Genomic DNA, 22,090 nt, shown 5'->3' on the forward strand with positions numbered 1-22,090 from the left:
TTGTAGCAGATACAGTATAGGACAAAATTCAATTGAGTGCGAACAGATTCACCAGCCCGAATATGCGCAGCAGCCACCGCACTTTACGTCAGTGGGAGCTCACTCAAAAGTGTTTGCTATCCCATAGGGTAAAGAGCATTCTTGAGCATTCTTGAGCAAATCAAAGGGAGCCCTCTATTGAATTCCTTCCATAAACTGATACAGATAATTCCACAACTTTACATACAGTAACTACATAATAATGTCAAACATAATTACATTTATTTTGCATTCACTTTTGTTGATAAAAGGACTTATAGGGCTAGATGCATCATCGCTTTGAAAGTGATAAAATGGAGAGTGAAAAAGTACCAGCCAATCAGGTCCTACCTGCCATGCCACAGGCTGTGTTTGAAAAATGGCAGTTAGGAGCTGATTGGCTGGCACTTTTTCACTCTCCATTTTATCATTTTCCAAGCGATGATGCATCTAGCCCATAGTCTAATACCCCTTTTCCACTCACAACCCGGGAATTTGCCAGGTCTATCAACCCAGCAAATTCCCAGGTCTCAGTCCATCCCAGGTAGTTTACATTTTAACTGACCAAAATCCTGGGTTAATGCGCATTCAAGTAGGGGTATCATTTGATATGGTGTGTTTGAACTTTTCCTTTGCACCATTTTTTTTTTATAAATATTCATCCATGTAACATAGAACACGAAGTACTTTCACATCTTAGATAATAACATAACAGCAAGTATTATAGCCAAGAAATTGAAAATGTGTGTTCCCCTAACACATTTGTATTTTTGCCTATTTATCAATTTGTGATACAGTACTGTAGGTACTACATTTCCCAAACACTCAGAAAAACAACAGATCCTTTTGCACCTCTTGAATCTTATTTAAACCTTAATCCCTAAAATGAAATTTACATTTCTGCATAGGTATGACATATGAGTGGATTGTTGCACCTAGCACTTATTGTGCTAGGAATGCCTCAACATTCCCAACATCAATCACCTAAAGTCATGGTTATAATGCCCCTCTGCAGATGGAACAGTCTTTATAAGTACTCCCATGAGCCACCTCTTAAAATTGGAAATTTGTGGTACAATAGGCAGCATGCCATAAAATGACAAATGAGCTATGGGGATGGATGGAGGTTTGTCTATGACTCTTACTACCTGTTGTAAAATATTTCTACTGTATATATTTAATTGGCTAAGCAAGTTTTGTATGAGAACAACTACTCCACAATGACAACACTGATTTTGAGGGTTCAGGTGTCATTCAATACAGTGTGGAATGTAACAGTAGATGTGCAATAAGGTCGCAGACTTTAATAAGTGGTCAGGATGTTGAAGAATAACACATCCAAGTTATGAATTTTTCCCATAGAAAAAGCATTGAGTGGGGGGCGCATGATTTTTCACTCTGGGTTCTAACTTGCAGAAGCCCTTGACAATTTTTATCTGCCCTAAATTCAGTTAATATAATGAATTATTTCTAAATACTGTATCCCGAAAGTTTACTGTATCCCAAAAGTTTACACTTTTGGTATACAGTAAACTTTGGAGATACAGTAAAAATAAAATACAGTTACATTTCGGGATACGGGAATCTTTCAGCATACAGTAAACTGTCAGGATACAGTTACATTTCAGGATAAAGTAAGCTTTCAGCATACAGTAAACTGTCAGGATACAGTTACATTTCAGGATAAAGCAAGCTTTCGGCATACAGTAAACTGTCGGATACAATTACATTTCAGGATACAGTAAACTGTTACACTGGCGTATCTATAATGGGTGCAGTGTGTGCAGTGCACATGGGCCCTTGAGTCCAGGGGGTCCCGCACTGCAGACGCTGCTCCCATTTTTTTAATACTCACCCCTCCGTATTCCCGCGCTGATGTCAGCAGCGCTGTTAAATCACCATGAAAATGGCACAACTGCCATTTTCACAGAGTTCTGCATATACGCAGCAGAAAATTCACTGTGAAAATGCCCACTGCGCCATTTTCACAGAGATCTGCACATGCGCAGTAGAGTCTGAGCCCTCTATTGCTCAGACTCTCAGTGCTGCCAGCACAGAGTTGGGGGCACTACTGGAGGAGGCTGCACATGGGCCTCCTTCTCTCTTAAAGTGCTCCTGACTGTCAGGATATATTAAACTTTAGGTAAACACATAGAAGAACACACAATAATATTTTTTGTTCTATTTCAAGCAACGCAGTTGACTAGTATAATCTGAGTCTAAAAAATAATAATATGTCTGGAATGATAGTGTTACAGATAGCAATCTAAAATGAAGCCAGACAGCACAACAACATACTCTAGTAGTAGATAATTAAGAGTGATTAAGAAAGAAGTTTATGCTATAACAACTGGAGTCTGTACTGGAGTACAATATGTGAATCTAAAGATAGACTGAGTTCCATAAGGGCTGATAGTGCCAATGCTAATGATGATGGTTGCATCTATGGATGCGAGAACAGTGGGCTGTAGAGGTTTACACTTTCAGATGAGCAGATTTACAACTTACATACAATATTTTCAGAGCTTGATTGTGGGAACATTCGCCATCTACAGATGGCGAATGTTCCCTCACTCCTGTTGCTTATCTATGGGAAGCAAATCCTGCATGTGATCAGGGATCCTACTGGATCCCCCCCTGCCATTGTCCTTCTTTCTACGGATGCCAGGGTTCACACAGAGGCACTGGTGCTAGCACTGATGGATTTTTCTACTGCTACGAAAGTAGCAGTGAAAGATTTGTGTTGACAGCTGATTTTCATATCAGCTGTCTCCATACCGGAGCAATGATGAATTACTCTGGCGCTCGCAGAGAGACAAAATGTTAATTATCGGGTGCTGCCCGACCACCGATAATTAACATGATGAATATGCCCCTAACTCTCCCGCTGGTCTCCATTCAGTTATCTCCAACTAACTGACTGATTTTACAGACTAAACGTAAACTTTAAATAATTTCCTGTCTACTCTCTGTAACGCTGCTTCTCTGATTGCAACACGTACAATGCTTATCTACTACATGCTGTCTGCGCTTAACCCATTGCTCCAGCTTACCTCGTTGCCATTGAGTCCATGGGTGTATAACTTCCTCTTTTGCTTGCTTGTAAGTCACTTGTCTCTGGACACTTCTTCTTAGTATTTGCCTGTACTTCATCTGTGCCATCTCTATAACCTATCTATTGGCTGTTCTCTATGTCTTCTCTCCTCTTCTCCCTTGTACACAGGTCTCTGTACTTCTGCCATGTACAGAAGTGCAGGACTCTCAGAGGTAGGCATGCTCCTCTGTTCCATATGGCTTCTACTTCCTGATGGCTAGGCAAAGTAAGCGTTCAGCTAACACTGTAAGTTTCATTCAACCTATAGCATTAGCTGCTTGGGGCATCAGTTACCAGGGTAGCCATTCTTTGGCCTTATGTTCCCTTATAGAGCATACGGTATATTACCTATTACCTTTTATAGTGTTGCTAGTCTGGCTCATGATCCTGTTGTATTTTGTCATCTGCCTTTGGTTGCATTGACTTTTGCCAGTGACCTGACTATTCTTGGACACCTATCCTACCTTTGTCATACCCTGATTATTTCAGTATGGTGTCATGGTCTTTGCCTGTGATCTGACCATTCCTGGATTTCAACATACCAATATTACCTTGTGTGCTTATGCCTCCAATATTTCCAATGTTTGCACCCACTTTCAACCAGGTTTGTCCTATGTGCACAAGTACCGGTGAGCATATCTGACTGTAAGGATAAGGTGAATGGTCTTGGTGAAAGTTGTGATTAACCAGTTCTATAGGGTTGCTTAGGAACTGTTGTGGCTGTATTTAGACATGATTGGATGCTGCAAGAATACTACCATATGCAAATAATTGAGTAAGAGGGCAGATTATAATGGCAACTGCCCTTTATCCTTATTGACTTTTCCCTGAGTTGAAAAATAAAAAAATAAAAAAGATCACGATATTACTACTGAATCTACATTTCAAGAGGTTAGAGGAGAAAGCACTAAGTATGTGGACTATGGACAGGGGTAATGAAGTGTAGAGCAGGAGGAATTAAGAACACTTAGGGTATATTATGGAATGAAGAGAGGTCACAGTATCTGGGTGTTACTGTTAATAATTTACTGCATACATTTAAGAATAGATAAATATAAGATACAGTATTCATTGAGTGAACAGGTTCAAAAGGGGAATTGTGGGACTAGGAATTAGTTTGTATATAATAAACCAATTATATTTTATTTCTTTTTGTGCTTATAAACAGTAATATCTCAAACATTCTGTAGTCTTTAGAATGGTTCAGCTAGAAAAACACTTGTTATTTACTAGTAAGTCCTTCAAAATAATCTTTTATTGAAAACACATATAATCAAGAGACGTTGTTATTAAACATTAACTTTAACTACCATCATAAGTATTTGCTGCGAGATATATTATTGCAAGCAAAAACCTTGAAACACAGCAGCAGCCACGGAATGACAGATGAATACAAATGTGACAGCATGAGGAGTGGAGAGGAGACAGAAAGCAGTTGATATTTCTGGAGGGATGGATAGATAGTAGTCCCTTAGCTGTAGAAAACGTGGAGAGAAAACAAGTGACAAGGTTTAGAAGAGTAAAACTAAGATGGTGAGAGACAGGATGATGCTGTTTGTCAGGTCAGAAGGTGATTGTGAATCTGAAAAGTCTTCTGGATAGCTCAGCTTTGCTGAGTTTTAGTAAGTGACAGGCTCTTCACACAGTTAGTATTATCCAGACAATATAATAAGTCCCAAATGTTAAAAAGTACAGTTAGATTTCCAAAGGGAAATATAAATGGACGGTTTAAAAAGAAAATATGATAAAATAGGTAAATGCATCATTATTATTCAGTAGTCTTGCAGTAACAAAGATGCAAAGCCTCAAATTGCCCTTTAAAAAGTCTTACAAGCACAAGGGTAATTAAGAAAGCCTGCAGTGGGAGCCCTTTGAAAAAGAGATCTCAGGAGACACTTGTAGTTTAAGAAATAAAAATCCATGTTAAATCCCCATTACCATGGTTGCTGTTAATGTGTAAAATATAATAATGTATATATCCTAGAACCTGGAGACCTATTATCTACACTCACTTGATTTAGTGTTGTGGGGCAGATCACTGCAAATTAGAGGTTAAAACAAGCAGGTGTTTTAGGGGATTTCTAATTAGGCCCAGCAGGAATACGTACTGTATTGTTATCAGATTATATGAGGACTGCATTATGTATCTGATACAGTTTTCATTTAAAATTATGTTAATTAAAGTTGGGGCATATATTACCAATGGGGGAAATTAAGTGTAGGCAAAGGTAATGCAGACAGTCCTTTGTGGATAACATTCTATGAAATATACCCTAGTGTGATTGAATACTATAGGGCTGATACTGAGTTTTATCATGAAATGCATACAGTATAAAAAATGCAACTGTGTGCATATGGAATATCTGCACCAGTAATCCTGTAGATGCACCAGGATTGCATTGAACATGCATCAGATACACTTCTATCTAATTTTTTAAACATGTCTTTTTATAGGTAATGACACATTCACTATTAGGAGTGATTACAATTTCAATAAAAAAAACTCTAGAATACAGCAGAAATAACATCTCATATGGTGGAGTTGACACCAAAAATGTGACGTCAGAAAAACTGTTGTAAAATATAAAGGTGCAGATACCAAATTAATTAATTTAATTTGAAGACTAGAAGATCTACACTGTCTACATAGACAGTCATTAGGTTGACCCCATATGGTCGAAATGCATTAGGTCGACAGGGTCAAAACTTAAACAGGGTCAAAAGGTCAACAGGTAAAAGGTTGACAGTGGGTAAGGTTAACAGGTACAAAAGGTCAACATGGCAATGGTTGGCGCAAAAAATATTGACACAAATATTTGTAATTTTTTTGGGTGTCATCCTTTATGTTTAACCATACCTAAACAAAATTACTGGAAACATGTACCCTCACGGGCTCACTTTGTTCATCATGCTACTGGCAAGGTGACTTGCTCTGCTACTGCTGCGCTTGTCCCATGTTACTACTCACATTTGTAGTCCACGTGGATAAGCAAATCAAGCAAAAGTTTTAAAAACATGAAGAATCCCTAAAAAACGTGTGCTGACCGTTTGTGTGTGGACCATTCTCATGTGGACCATTTGACCACAATGACATTTTGTACTTGTTGTACTTAAGGACTGTCAACCTTTTTCCTGTTGAGCTTTTTACCATGTCGACCATATGGGGTCAACCTTTTGACTGTCAACCTATATATCGGAACCCACTAAAGACTATAGTGGCCCAGCTTCCCGAGTACAGAACAATAGCCTTTGAGGTATTCAACTAGCTATTAATTGCAGGTCTGGGCACTAAACAGTAAGAGCAAATCAAAGACCAGGGAGTCTTGAAAATGGTTGCACTCACTGGCGTATATCTATAATGGGTGCAGTGTGTGTAGTGCACATGGCCCCTGGGTTCCAGGGGGGCCCACACTGCACACCTTGTACCCATATTTTCATTACTTACCCTCCAGATTTCCATGCCGGTAGCATCAGCACTGCAGAAACCACAGGGAAAATGGCATTGTGGCCATATCCCTGACATTTCACACATGCACAGTAGGAAAATCCCTGAAAAATGGACGCCATTACATTTTTCCAAAGACCTGCAAATGCACACTAGACTCTGGGACAGCTCTAGAGTCTCCTAGTGACCCTAATGCTTATTGCTTTGCTGGCTATAGAGGAGTTGGCCTGGATGGAGACTGCACACTGGCCTCATCTTTTCTTGATGCACCCCTGGTTACAAAGCAGTTTTGGATCCACCTACAAGAGATATTGCTGCTCTGAGATTTTCCTGCAGAAAATGATCCCAAATGATGATGCATAGGCCAACAGTATCTCAACATATGTGAAAGAACAAGGGCTGGTGTAAGGAACAATGAACAGATCTAATAGAACCATTTTGTCTGAATCACAAAAATACTATGCTATGACCTGGACCATAAAGATGCTTTTGGCTATGACAAATTTAAGGCTAAGATCCAATCCTGTGGTGGTGTAACATTTTTCTAACAAAAGTCAGAGGAGTATCAAGCATTGATAGGAGTGGAGAAGTGGACAAGGGGAGAAGTTGTCCATAGCAACCACTCAGCTTTGAGGTAGCATTTATCAAATTAATTCTATAAAGTGATAGGTAGAAGCTGATTGGTTGCTAATGGCAACTTCTCCAGTGGTCCATATCTCCACTCTTTTCACTGATCAATGTATGTTCCCCAAAGTAGTGAGTGTACACCATTTATTGTACACATGGTATATACAGCCTTACATGCATCATTTTGTCTACCTAACCAATGTATGGTTATAGCCGGAGAAATTGGCAGACCCCAAATTGCAGAACAAGCTGTCAAATATTAATTAGTACCTTTGGTTCCAGTGCAACCAAGCACCAAAATAATTGTTCTGATGGAAATGGTGCTGGGAGATTTGAGAGACTTTAGGATAGATTTATCAGAGCTAAGAGAGAGAGAGATTCAGTTGTCTATTTACTAAGCCTTGGAGAGAGATAAAGTACCAGACAATCAGCTCCTAACTGCCATGCTTCAGGCTGTGTTTGAAAAATGACAGAAGCTTATTGGTTGGTACTTTACCTTTCTCTAGTTTGTCTCTTTCCAATCTTTGATAAATCTAGCCTTTATATTTTGGATCTGATTAGCATCTAAAAAGGTCATGTTCAATTTATTTGCCTTCATGGGAAAATCTGAAGTCTAAAGTACCTGAAAGTATGGTTGTAGGCACCATTAATACTGTCCACAGTAACTCAGAGCTATTTGGTAGCTATGAAAATCTAATCTTTGTTCATATGTGTCTATGTCTAGTGAAGGTACAAAGAAATAAAAGGAGAGAAATATAGAAAGCTATGCTGGTAGGACATTGAAATTAAAAGCAGCACTTTTGCTCACATACACTGATAACTGGGAAGACAGTCTTGCTTTGGGCTTCCGTAAGGTAGTCATGGAGCGCAACCACCACAAGATGGCTAGTGCTGTTAAGTTCTCCATTCTATGGCCATTGCTGGCTGAGCTCAGGCTGTTTCTAGTAATTTAGGAACATTCAGGAGGGACTCCATTAAATTAAGGAAAAGACCACAATGTAAGCATGGTTTGTAAAGTTATTAGTCAGGGGGGCTTTTTTTGTTTTGTTTTTAAAAAGACTATTTACATACTGTATCAGTGTGTTTTAAGTATGAGACCACAAAAAAAAATTGCTGATATGGTTTTGTCATAATTGTATTGAATGTATGATTATATGCCTTAATATGGCAGAATGTTAACAAAATTAATGCTATGTGACATTACACTTAGGTTACAGAGATCTGCTGAACCATGGAAATGTGTGTTTTGTTGGGGTTTTTTGGGTCACTTGCCAGCCTCCTGCATGTCCATTTCTGTCTGCTGCCTTTTGGGTGGAGCTGTTTGTTGTGGTTCAGCAGCTGAGGAAAAACAAATGAAAATATTCAGTGATGTCCAAAAGGTACATTTGTTAAAAAACATTAAACAATATGAAACCTAAAGGATAAAATACACCATCCATAATGTGTTAACGGACTTGCCTACACAAATAACGTTTGTCGGTTGTAGGGACCACTAACTGCACTTTCTCCTCTTCTTCCCAATTTCCTTCTCAAACCTATCAAATGTCAAAATGGCCAATCTGGGACTTATATAGGGGCTGTGAGGTACGATTCATATACGATTTTTGGGTGCCAATGGGTGACTTTCTATTAAACTGTGCAACTCACACATCGTGAAACTCGCATTCCTGTGAGTCTAAAAACTCAGCTGCTTTCTGATGTGAACTCTGACTCTGACCCTATTACATTGGCTGAGTTGTTTGAAAAACTTGCACATTCAAATGTCTGAGATGAAGCGACTTTGTCCCGCACTCCAAACTCGAACTCTATTACATTTGGCCCTTGATGTTGCTAATCCACTGAAAAGTTATTTGGTACTGCAGAACAATAAAATGGAAAGAATTATGTCTGAAAATAAAAAAGGTATTCTGTAGTGAATAAGGGACATCAGATGTCATGCAGAGTATAGTACAGTGATTGTCTGGCTATATGCACTATTTAAAAAGTGTGAATTATGAAGCTTCATGCTTTGGTGTCAGGTAGAGGAACAGCAAGTTTACATAATGCACCTAATAAAGACAGACTAATAACACATATTAGGAAACATGTATTGTTTATTAACAGATCGAACTGAACAGTGGGGTAGCAGAAATGTCACAGCATTGTGTTGGGCATGACAAACAGTGTTTCTTGTGAACCAAAGTAAGCATTTAATTCCCAGGAGAACTTGTTATGAGTAATACACATAGAGAGAAGTACTATTTTTGCACTGCAGAAATACTGTACAATCAAATATCTTCAGAAACAAACCTATAACATAACATACAGATATCTGTCTTCTATAATAGTTACATGTCTGTAAATGAAATGATAAAAATATCCATTATTATTTAATTTCTAACTTTAAAACATACCTTTATAAAACAATGGTGCTCATTCATAAAAAGCACCCAATAAGCACTGCACCTTGGTTTTGCATTGGTGTGCAGTAACCCTAGTGTGGAAAGGTGTGGTGAAAAGCACTACCATTCAGTTTCCCTAAGAGAATGACTTTTGGGGATAGGAATCTGCAAGCTTTAGTACAGTCACTAACCTTTCAAAATGACATCGACTTCTACTTAGTGCTGATGGCTGCTGCAGGAATTCACCACCGCAGAAGCAATGGTCCACTAACATGGAATTAGTTTAAATGCAGAGAGATTGTTTAGATACTATAAAATGTATTTAAAAAGAAAGCAACATTCATAAAATGAATCAATTTGAACTGCTACAGTATATTAATTTGCCAGAAACTCTGATACTATAGATATTTCTGCTGAGATTATAACCTGGGTCACTTTGTACTTAAAGTTGGAGGTCTCAAAAGTAGAAATGACAAATCAATTAGTAATATTGAGATTAACAGTCCACAAATAACATATATGTGCAGTTTATTCTAATGTATTTCCATACATCTAAAATTCAGTTTTGCCTGTCTTCTCTTTACCTTCGATACCATGCGTCAGCTGATTTCAAGTCAGGTTAATTATACCCTTTTTCGCACTGAGCAAAACAACCATGATGTTGCCAGGGCAAATCAGGGCATCCTGGGTCCTGGCTCAGTGTGAAAGGGTCTACATGGGTCCAAGTTGCTGGGACCATGACCCCAGTAGCTACTGGGGTTATTCCTGGGTCTGGCCCAGGTAGCCTACAGTGTGAAAAGGCATGGCCTGGGACATGCCTAAAAATATCTGATTGGTGGGCTCAGTAGCCCATGGAGATGACATCATCTAGGGTCTGGCGCAGAAGGCGATCTGCTGGTATTAAAGGGGTTAGTAACCTACTACCCAGTTCCAACCTTGTGTTCAATGTCTTGGGTTGGAGCTTGGTTTCAAGTGCGAAAGTGGTACAGGTTGAGTATCCCTTATCCAAAATGCTTGGGACCAGAGGTATTTTGGATATCGGATTTTTCCGTATTTTGGAATAATTGCATACCATAATGAGATATCATGGTGATGGGACTCTAGTCTAAGCACAGAATACATTTCTGTTTCATATACACCTTATACACACAGCCTGAAGGTCATTTTAGACAATATTTTTAATAACTTTGTGCATTAAACAAAGTGTGTCTACATTCACACAATTCATTTATGTTTCATATACACCTTATACACACAGCCTGAAGGTCCTTTAATACAATATTTTTAATTACTATGTGTATTAAACAAAGTTTGTTTACATTGAGCCATCAGAAAACAAAGGTTTCACTATCTCAGTCTCACTCAAAAAATTCCGTATTTCGGAATATTCCGTATTTCGGAATATTTGGATATGGGATACTCAACCTGTATTACAGTCCAAAATGTAAAGCTGATCCCGTTTTATGTTTATTGCTCAAAGAAGGCCAGTATAAAATGCAGCTTAATGTATTCACCTTGTTATCCTAAATGAGGATATACTGAAACACTTTTATCTGTAATGTCATTTTTCTGATGATCCTTTCTCTTACAGTGGGTTATTTTATTGTATCTCTCTACCTTGGCCACACCATCTGCACCAATACTAATATACACATAGCATACAAAGGAAGAACCTCAATCTTGCAGATTTTGCACATATACGGGTGGGTTTTCATTCTAAATTGCTTTCTCTGGAGAGTAACAAGGTAAAAAGTTTGGGCAGATTAGGAGTAGGGTTAATTTTGACTCATAGCGCATGCATATAGATAGATCAGGCATTTGCAACTTTGGTCCTCAAGGCACACTAACAGTCAAGATTTTAGTGTTCTCCATGCTTGAGCACAGGTTTCTATAGATTGTAAGCTTGCGAGCAGGGCCTTCCTACCTCTATGACTATTATCACCCAGTTTGTTATTGTTAATTCAAATTGTAAAGCGCAACGGAATTTGCTGCGCTATATAAGAAACTGTTAATAAATAAAATAAATAAATAGGTGACTTAATTAGTACCTCAGTTATATTGATTTAAACTTCTGTGCTGAAGAATGGATATCATTAAAATCTGAAATGTTAGTGTACCATGAGGACCGAGGTTGGGCATGGCTGATCTAGAGGTATAAAAGACGTATTCTGCAGATTAGATTTACAACCTTTAGCTGATGTTTTCTTCTGCATGGTGGGAAGGGGGGATCAGAGCAGGGAAATGTCATTCCTTCCACAAATTAATAAAACTTCCTGGTGGTATAGCATCTTCCTCTTTTCAAGGAACTTTCCATATGCATTTATTGATGAGTCTAGGCATTTTCTATATGCATCTATTGGTGACATTTACAGCACTTCTAGCAGTTTAGCTGCACTACGCAGAGTGTCCCAGACACTTCCCTTTCAGCAAATCACAACGGGTTTCACATATTGACTGCTAAATGGTTAGTTGCAAAGGGAGGTCTCGCAGCAGTGCGTTGAGGCATCTTTTTTTCCCCTGTGGCTCGTAAACAAAGAAAGACTCTAATACATTTGTATTGGAGCCATGACTAGAAAGCGCACGGTGCCAAATTTAAAAAGCTGCCCCTGATTGGCTGACGGCCAGCGTCAAATTCAAAATGCCACTGGATGCCCCTGATTGACTGTCAGTTCATGAGCTGTGAATAGCTTTTAAAATTGCCAAATTTAAACAGACACTGAAGCCACTTTTGGCCGGCACTAGGAGCAGTCACACTGTCGCTGGCTATTGACGTGAAGTGCTGGTATGACACTTCGTTGTGGCATGTAGCTACACTGGCTTCCTGTTCACTGTCATCATACTGCATTCCATTTGGAGTGGTATGGTGGTCTTCTTTGTCTTTACTATATATCTATTGGTGTTTTAGTATTATTATTATTATTATTATTAGCCTTTATTTATATGGCGCCACAAGGGATCCGCAGCGCCAATTACACAGTACATAATCAAATGAGCAAACAAGAAAAAAGCACTTACAGTTCAAGACAATATAGGACAGGTATAGAAAACCCGGGGTTAGGTGCCATCAAAGGGAGTATGGAGTATAAGATAGTGTAAGTAAGAAAAGGAAAGGCACATGAGGAAAGAAGTCCCTGCTCTTGCGAGCTTACAATCTAAAAGGTGAGGGGCTAACAGACCGGAGTGACACAGAAGGTGTAGACAGTGAGCATAGACAAGAGGGTTAGGCGGAGATTTGGCTGGGTTTGGTGAAGAAGTGGGTCTTGAGTTGGGTTTTGGAAGTATACTGTAGAAACTACCTCATAGTCATCCTGTTATCATCCATAACTTATATATATATTATATATATATATATATATATATATGCTGCAGTAATAATACAACAATACCGGAGTGTTAACCAGGAGCCTCTGAGTTCTCTAGCCCACTAGAAAAATAATAAAAACTATCTTATGCAAGTGTACTTTATTAAGCTGTATGAATTTTTATATTTCTAATGAACACATCCCAGTACACCACAGGTGACAGAAATATTAATGGGCTAGATAGAATGTTCTAGGAGAAAATGTGATGCCAGCAAGGAGCTGACTGTAGTATTTATCACTGTGACAGTAATCTTCTGCTTGATAATACCTAGTTTTGCAATGACATCATCTGTGCAATTGCTGGCTGCAGCGAGAGAGTGTGTTTGGGAGAATGTCTTTCTCAGTCTCCTCTCTTTCACTGAAGCCATTATCTCTCTAGATACAGGCTTTTCTGGGGGGGCAGATGCATTGTTTTTGAACCTGGCAAAATAGATAAATTTCTAACTTGTCAGCTATTCTTTATTGTCCCGTTTTTATCTTGCAGAGCTGAAAAGGAAATTATTAGCATTTTCAGGTCTGAGATGTTAGCATAAAATGTCAATGTGCTCTGTATAAGCTGGGTGGTGTTTAAACAGAGCATGGCAAGGTCACACTCCTCCTATCACTAAACCACTACCCAGGAATAGAACATAGTGCACAAAAATCTCAGACAGAGCACAATGTTTATTTAACATTATCATCATGTAGCTGAATTACATGGCACAAAAACTTTTCTAATAATTAATTACAGCAATCCTCTTTAAAAGAAATCACAGTACAAAATGTACATAACTGTCAATTAAAAGGTTCATAAAAATGTGCTGAATATCCTGGGAAGTGTCATGCTTTTAGTGTATCATTGTAATACTTGTCAGTGTAAGGTTATTCTCACTCGAATGCAACACTAGTTTTGAATGGCTAATAGTCACACATTTGTAATTGTAAGGCCAATGATAAGTTCCTATTTATGAGTCATTCATTGGTGGGCACTCCTCGTCCCTCCCCTTGCCACTATGCATTAACTTTAGTGATGGTCATGTGATATTACCAGCAGACATACCCAATATCCTGCCCATTTTGGGGAAGTCCACGAAACATCACTATTGAACACATCCATTGTTTGCCTCTAACCACACCCTCTGTATTGTGACATTCAGATGTATCCACATACAACTATCAAGAAAACACACCACATAGCCCATTTAGCATGCTACAGATTTTGCATCTAAGCCATGCATTCCATCACACACTTTTGTACTGAAAGTGCATTTTAGCCACATTTGTAATGAAACATAAGTAAAGTGCAGTGCATGAGTACCTGAACACTGCTGCTGCACTGCAGCAGAGGTGTGCAACGCAACCCTGGGGGGAAAAGGCAAAAGACCATAGATCGATGCAGGTAAGCCATGCCATGCAACCCGCCTTACAGTCTTTATCGTAATCTCTGACTTTATTCCATCTCCATTGCAACAAAAATAAACATCTCATGAGACTTTAAATTACTTTGCAAACAGCTAAGATGTAGCACAGATGCAAAAGATATAGGTATGAAAGTTGGGGAATCGCTACCCATGGTAGGACTTCACACCAAGCATTGTGTGCCGTATGGCACAAAAAGGATGGGTGAATGAGGACACATCTCTATATATTTCTCACTAGGAGAGACTGTCAGCCTGGCTATTGTGCTTATAGGGACCAAAACCATTATTGAAATGAATTGTAAGACAATTAACATATGCTCAATAGTTGGTGATTCCCTCCAAGAAAGAAAAACAAATGCCCTCTTTATAAGCCACTGATGACATTGAGGTCTATTTACTAAGCCTTGGATATGGATAAAATGGAACTGGTTGGCTGGTACTGTACTTTACCTAGTGCTGTTTCTTGTGGTGGGTGAGCCCTGCGATCGCACGGGGCGCCCACTACGGCACTTTGTGTCTCCATCCTTCTCCTACTTATCCCTCTTCCCTAGTACTCCGCTCGGGTGGGGAGTGACGTCACAACGCAACTGCATCATTCCACAAAACTCTGCCCCAGAGTGGAGTACTGGGAAGAGGGTGAGTGGGCATTACCCTTGGCAATGAGCATGAATCCCAGAGCATGAAACTCATGGCAATGAGCATGACACCCAGTGCATGAAACCCCTGGCAACAAGCATGGATCCCAGAGCATGAAACTCCTGGCAATGAGCATGACACCCAGAACATGAAACCCCTGCAAATGAGCAGGTAATTTAAAAGCAATTAGAAGCTTTACTTAGGGAATAATGTATCATGGGAATTATGGTGTATGGCATAATATGGTGCAGGGGGCATAATATGGAGCAAGGGGTATTACTGCTTTGTGGTGCTTAATATGGTGGTATTTTCTTTCTGTGGTGGCTGAGGTCTGTTGTTGCAGGGTCAAAAACTGGGGTGTAAGGTAATCTTTTCCTGCGAGGCCTCACCTATTTTAGAGAGGCCATGCCCATTTTAGCGAGGTCATGACCCCTCACCTTTGGCGTGCGCAAAATAGGCTTTTTTATGTCTATGGGGGGGGGGCACATTTTTTTAATGCTCGCACTAGGAGCCAAATTGTCTAGAAACAGTCCTGACTTTACCTATGTCCACTGTATCTCAGTCTAAGGTTAAGTAAATACAGTAGACCCCTAATATCAACAATTGTCTGTAACATCCTATACACAACACTGTATCATGTCTTCTTCTCTTCTATACACCATATAATAACTTGTTGCATTAAAAAATATAAAATTGGACTTCCGGCTGGCGGGCTGAGGGAGAAGACGTTCCCTGATGCAGCTCCAGCCTGACATCTGCTGAAAATACAATCTGAAGTTGAAATATCGGCTCGCCTGCCTCCTATCCTACTTTGCCCCCCTTGCTGTAGTGAACAGAGAATGAGGTGCGGGGTTCGCAGAGCTGGGAGGCATTACTCACGTCTCCGCTGGGTGCAACCCTGCACTTCTCCTGAAGCTGTGGACCTGCCGTGGACTTCCAGGGTGGTGGGATGGAGACCCCCATTCTGTCCAGGATCGTGGCTAAAGTGATGGTCTCTTCCCTCCCGGGAGACCCCTCCAGCTGCTGGCACTTCAGCTTCCTCCTCCGGATCCTGCTGCATCTGCTTGTGAGGCTCAGAGACTCTTGCTCGACAGCACCTTACTCCCGGTGGCCATCTTGTGATATCCACACAGAGACTGCTTGTCTCTCATTCCAGCTGTTACTGGATTGCTGTGGATACTGGCTGGACCATATCCGCTGACACAAGTGACCCCTCTTTTATTGCCACCTACACATTATCAAGGACAGTGGTGAGTCTGAGGCCCCCATCTTTCTTCTTCTCTGCTATACAGTACCACCTGCATATCTGCCTCCACATTGGGACCCTAATGCTTAGAGTGGATCCCTCTGTATTGCTTATATTATTATTATTTTTTTCTCATATATATTTTTTCTAGTGTTTTTATTTTGGACACAAGGTGACATTTATATTGTCTGGTGTCTCAGATCATGCTTATGCAATTGTTTGCATGACACAGACTCCCTCCACTGGCAGCCCATCATACTGCGGCTATTTTCTTTAGCCTGTATCACTGCACTTATATTACTTGTTTCTTTAATAGCCACCTAAGTGCTTATGTATTGTCTATATTATGGACAAATTTATGTCTAAGACACCCAGGATCCTAGGGGGTAACCAGTAGGGCAAGGGCAAAGGCTGTTAAAATTCTGCTGGTAGTAACCCTCCCTCTCAAATAGTCAGAGTTCCAGTCCTCATGGCCATTCCTCGCTTCCTGTTATAATGGATTCCACCAAATCTTTCTCTATGAGCGAAATCATGGATATTCTCTCCTCGTTGCTGGATCAAAACTTAGCCCCTCTAAAGGATTCCCTGGACTCAGCTCTCGCTCAATTGACTCATCATAATTAGCGTATCTTTGAGGCCGAACAAAGAATCTCTGACTTAGAGGATTGCTTAACTATGGCTAAGACGTCCCTTACGGAACAAGATAAATTGGTAGTGTCCCTCCAAGAAAAACTTGAAGATTTGGCAAAAAGAAATATACGGAACAATGTTCGTCTTCTTGGACTTCCGGAATCTGTGAAACCTTATGACCTTATGAAGCTAGTCTCCCAATGGTTGCCTAGGGAACTCGGCTGTGTCTCGGACACTGGCTCCATTCTGGTGGAACATGTTCACCGCATCGGCTCTGACCACCAGTCCTCTAGGTTTAGGCCTCAACCCGTCATCATGAGAATACTCAATAATGCTGATAAGGTCCATTTGCTGGAAGCTTATAGAAAACACCTTGATCTACGGTACCAAGACACTAAGATTCTGTTGTTCCAGGACTTCTCTTACCTAGTAGCTGCGAAACAGAGAGAGTTCTCACCGATCTATAAGCGCAAGTTTGAGCTGGGTCATCATTTTGCACTGCTGTATGCCGTCAAGCTGCGGGCCTCTCATAATGGAAAATTTTATTTCTATGACTCTACTCAGGTGGCCAAGAAATTTGTGGACTCATTAGCCACAGCTCCCTCATCTGGAAAGGATGATGCTGATTGAGATATCCTTTATTTGTTGGTTACTTATCCCTCTTATGCTGAACATTCAGGTTACTAATTGAATCTACTTGCTGGTTTTGTATCTTTTACATAATTGATCCCGCATAGGCAGGAATTGCTAGCACTGCTGTCTGGTGCTTGTTGCCAGTCACTGTATGTCCATGTTTTCTTTGGTTCATTACTTAATGCTCTTATCTGATTTTCTTTCCTTTTCTTTTCCTCCTACTCATTATTTCCACATTGCTTTTTCTTCCTACTTGTTCTCTTCTGTCTCCGCATATGTTGAATGGTTTTTAGACAAGGTGCTCCACGGACTCGCATCGATTGTTTTTTGCCTTGATGCGGCTCAGGGGAACACCCTCTTGAGTTCTTATAAAGTTTCAAATATTTTGGTATCAACTTAACAGTTTTGTTAACTTTCGCACACATGTTCCACTGCTTGTTACAGGATTAAGATTTACCTCTGGCATTCCTAGTTTTCTGATGTACCATTATGGCCCACTTGCTAAGACGTGGTTGTTTGTGCACATTATAGTAAAGACTTGGCCTAGGGTGGGTATAGGCTAAATGTTATCGGCCCCTGTTTCTTCGACGATGGTGCAGTCAAAGATGAAAATAGTATCCTGGAATGTTGAGGGGCTAAATTAATACCCCTATCAAGAGAAAGTAAATTCTCACTCATTTAACACCTAAAACCCGATATAGTCCTTTTGCCGGAAACCCATTGGAAGGCATCTGACCCTAACGTATTAAGGGACTCCTGGATCTGGAAATACATGGCAGCCTCTTATATGGCTAAACAAAGAGGGGTTTTAATCATCCTCAAAAAATGTCTCCCACATGCTATAGTTGATAGTTTGGTAGATCAGGAAGGCAGATATATGTTCCTTAAACTCAAGATTCATAATACTCTGTATACCATACTAATATTTATACCACAACTGGCTCTAACACGCCTTTTTTCTCTGACCTCTATTCTAAGCTACAAAATTGGGAAGAAGGTGAACTTATTTTAGGTGGGGATTTCAATTGTATGCAGTCACTGGGTTTGGACAGATCTACATCGGCTGGTTCATCTAGTACCCTCACTCCCTCATCATTGACTTTATTGACCTCCTCCCTACAGCTCTATGACCCATGGAGGCTCTGTCATCCTGACTCTAGAGAATACTGTAAACGTTTTATTCCCATCCCCACCATTCCTCCTCCAGTCTTGACTTTTGCTGGTTGCCGACACTTTATTACACAGTGTTGTTGAGTCCAGAATAGAACCTATTTTGCTTTCTGATCACACCCCAATTTGGATTTCTATTTCCCTAGACTCTCCTATTCCCCGGTCATGTAACTGGCAGTTTCCTGCCTAATTGGAGCATTCTTCAGACTTTCGTGCACCTCTCAATCAAGCTTTTCTTAATTATGTTGATGATAATTTAGTACATATCGATGATATTAATTTGTTTTGGTTGGCTTCTAAACCAGTGGTCCGTGGACAGATCATAGAGTATGTTCTAGGAAGTTTAAATTGTTTAATAATCAATTACATGATCTTGTTCGGGCATTGACGGAAGCCTATAATACCCTGGTGTTATGTGATTCCTCTGAAAATAGACAAGCCTATGTTGATGCTAAATGACTGTATGACTTATTATGCACTGATAGGGTGAGTTTTTCTTATGATATACAAAGGAACAAAGTTTTCCCTTGGAGGCAACAAATCCGGCAGATTGCTAGCCAATCTGGTTCGGTCTTACTTTGCTCCTTCCCTCATCACACACTTACATACTGGTCCCAACTCCTCGGTCATAGATACCCAGGCTATATCTGAGGCTTTCTTAAGCTATTATGAAACCCTATATGCTGCACCACTGGATAACTCTGTGGAAGTTATGCAATTTCTCAAAAAAGCAGGTTTACCTGTGTTGACTGAGGAGGAATGGACACTCCTGACAGAACCGGTTACAGAACCGGAGCTGTTAGCAATAATTAAATCATTACATAATGGGACGTCACCAGGTCCTGATGGATTTGTGACGTAGTATTACCATATATTAGCTCCTCATATGGTGCCTCACCTATTAGCTCTGTTTAACTCATTGTTACAAGGGAACCCTCCGCTCCCAGGATTTACAAATGCTCGAATTGTTGTTTACCCGAAGCCTTGTAAAGACCCCCAATATTGTCAATCATATCGGCCCATTTCTCTTCTGAATCAGGACCTAAAGCTGTTCACTAAGTTGTTGGCATCTCGCCTCCAATTGGTATTACAATGTATTTTACATCTGGCTCAAACTGGAGTTGTGAAATCCAGAACCTCAGTGCATAATGTTCGTACATTGATAGCAGCCATACATAGTTTCTAATATTTCATCAGCTGCCAAAGCTCTTATAGTTAGCTGTGACACTGATAAGGCATTTGACCGCGTATCATGGTCTCATTTGCTCAGGTTCATACACAACAATTCGGAGTAGATTTTATTAGAGTGTTTTGATTGCTTTATGCCAACCCACAGGCACACCTCACGATTAATGGATTGAACACACCCTCATTTACACTTTCTCCCCTGATCTTTAATCTGGCCCTTGACCCGTTGATTCGTACATGTATACAGGAGGTCTCGTGGAATGGGATAGAAATTGGCCTGTATTCTGTGAAGGTATCCGCCTTTGCAGATGATTTATTGCTTTACTTTAATGATCCCATTTTGATAAAATGGATGCATTGGGTCTGGGTCTGCAGGTGAAATGAGATTGGGGTTCTACATTTCCATTTAAATGGGCTGCTGATCACATTACATATTTAGGGTTATGCTTTTCGTCCAAACTTACTGAACTATGCTATTTTTTAAATATTTTTCTTACTTTGTTCATAAAATAGTGAATGATTTTGCTAAGTGACAACATCTGACGATTTCGTATTCGGGTAGGTGTCACTTATACAAACTGATTTATTTTCCTTGCCTGTTATACCCAATCCAAATGCTTCCATTTTTACTATCCAAACGAGATATACACGTGATCAACAGGGCTCACACCAAATTTATTTGGGGTGAATAAATGGCCACGCATCGCACATTTTAAACTAAAACAATCAACTTTATTAGGGGGTGTAAACCTGCCTTGCCCAGAAGACTATTCTCTGGTGGCCAATTATAGATACGCTATGTTAATCTGACATTTGAACAATCTATGTTACCACATGGTGATTTACTGACCATTTTGCACTTTCCTGATCCTGCTATATCGGCTTCCTTATTCCAACCTCTTTTATCCAATCCTGATTATAAAGGTGGGGAAGCAGACATAATTGTGAAAAGCTGGTATCTCGGAGGCTTACGTTTGATATACCTGTTTCTGAATACTCATTGTTCTGCGGTTCTTGTCTCAACTTAAACAAAAATTCCCGACACTTAATTTCCCCCCTATTTGCTTACTTCCAGGTGAGAAGTTTTGCGACACATATGATTTCGCGTCTACGACCGGTTTATTTTACCTTCCCCCTAGATAATCAGCTGAGATTGGCTATTCACTCTTCTTATTCTACATCCTTGATATATGCACATACTAGATGTAGGTTAGATCTGTCCAAGCTTACAACTGGATTGGCCAAATGGAAACACACAGTGCCTGGAACTGATCTCCAAACTGTCCTTAGATAGCATATGTTACTTAATAAATATTTGGTGTCTTCTTCATATGCTAAGATGCATTTAAAAATTCTACATAGGGCATAATATAACCCTCGCCTTAGATTTCTAACTGGCGTCTCTGATGATTCCCTGTGTTTTAAGTGCTCCTCACCTAATGCAAATATTGTTCACTGTCTCTAGGCCTTCCCTATAATTCAAACATTATGGAAAGACATTTGTGATCACATTAATGTAAATTTGAATGTCCCCTTTACTACTACCCTAGCTTGGGCGTTTTGGAACCAATATGATACTCATTCTTCCTCACTAACCAAAGGATCCTGTGTCTATTACCCTTATGCTCCCCTGATTATCCTACCTTTATCAGATGGATTGGGTGTAGTGTTCATTGGATGCGGAATCTCGCTCTTCCAAATTTTCTGCTATCTGGCTGCCATATATTGGTACCATCCCATTGCCCACCAGGGATCTCATAAGTAAAGTGATCAGACTCACTACTTGGTACAACATGGAACTGCTTACGCGATCATCTCCGCCTTTCTAGTTGGTAATGTAATAGTGTCTACACTGTTCCTTGTGTACACTTACAATTACCGTCATGACTTATTTTTGCACTTGTTAAGTCATATCTGTGCCTTAATTGTCTTTATGTATTCTGACACTGCAGTGGTTCTCTGTGGTATTATGTACTTTTAATTAGAGATGTGTGGCGGGCACTTTTCGTGTTTTGTGTTTTGGTTTTGGTTCTGGTTCCATGCTCGTGTTTTGGATCTGGATTGGTTTAGCCAAAACAACCCTTTCATGTTTTGGTTTTAGTTTAGGATTTGGATGATTTTTGTAAAAAACATAAAAACAGTTAAAATCAAAGAATTTGCGGGTAATTTTGATCCTACGGTATTATTAACCTCAATAACATTCATTTCCACTCATTTCCAGTCTATTCTGAACATCTCACACCTCACAATATTGGGGGTC

General features: G+C 39.9%; 1 protein-coding gene and 1 long non-coding RNA gene across 2 annotated transcripts in view; one reads left to right on the forward strand and one right to left on the reverse strand.

Moving 5' to 3' along the window:
- GALNTL6 (polypeptide N-acetylgalactosaminyltransferase like 6) overlaps positions 1-22,090 on the forward strand; it is a 1,932,308-nt gene that overhangs the window by 1,079,768 nt on the left and 830,450 nt on the right. The window lies entirely within an intron of this gene.
- LOC134982350 (uncharacterized) overlaps positions 8,384-22,090 on the reverse strand; it is a 76,875-nt gene continuing 63,168 nt past the window's right edge. Inside the window, exon 4 of the long non-coding RNA XR_010191103.1 lies at positions 8,384-8,522. This is a non-coding gene — a long non-coding RNA (uncharacterized LOC134982350). The remainder of the gene's footprint in view (positions 8,523-22,090) is intronic.

This window comes from Pseudophryne corroboree, chromosome 1 (assembly GCF_028390025.1).
Source record: "Pseudophryne corroboree isolate aPseCor3 chromosome 1, aPseCor3.hap2, whole genome shotgun sequence".
Taxonomy (NCBI): Eukaryota; Metazoa; Chordata; class Amphibia; order Anura; family Myobatrachidae; genus Pseudophryne; species Pseudophryne corroboree.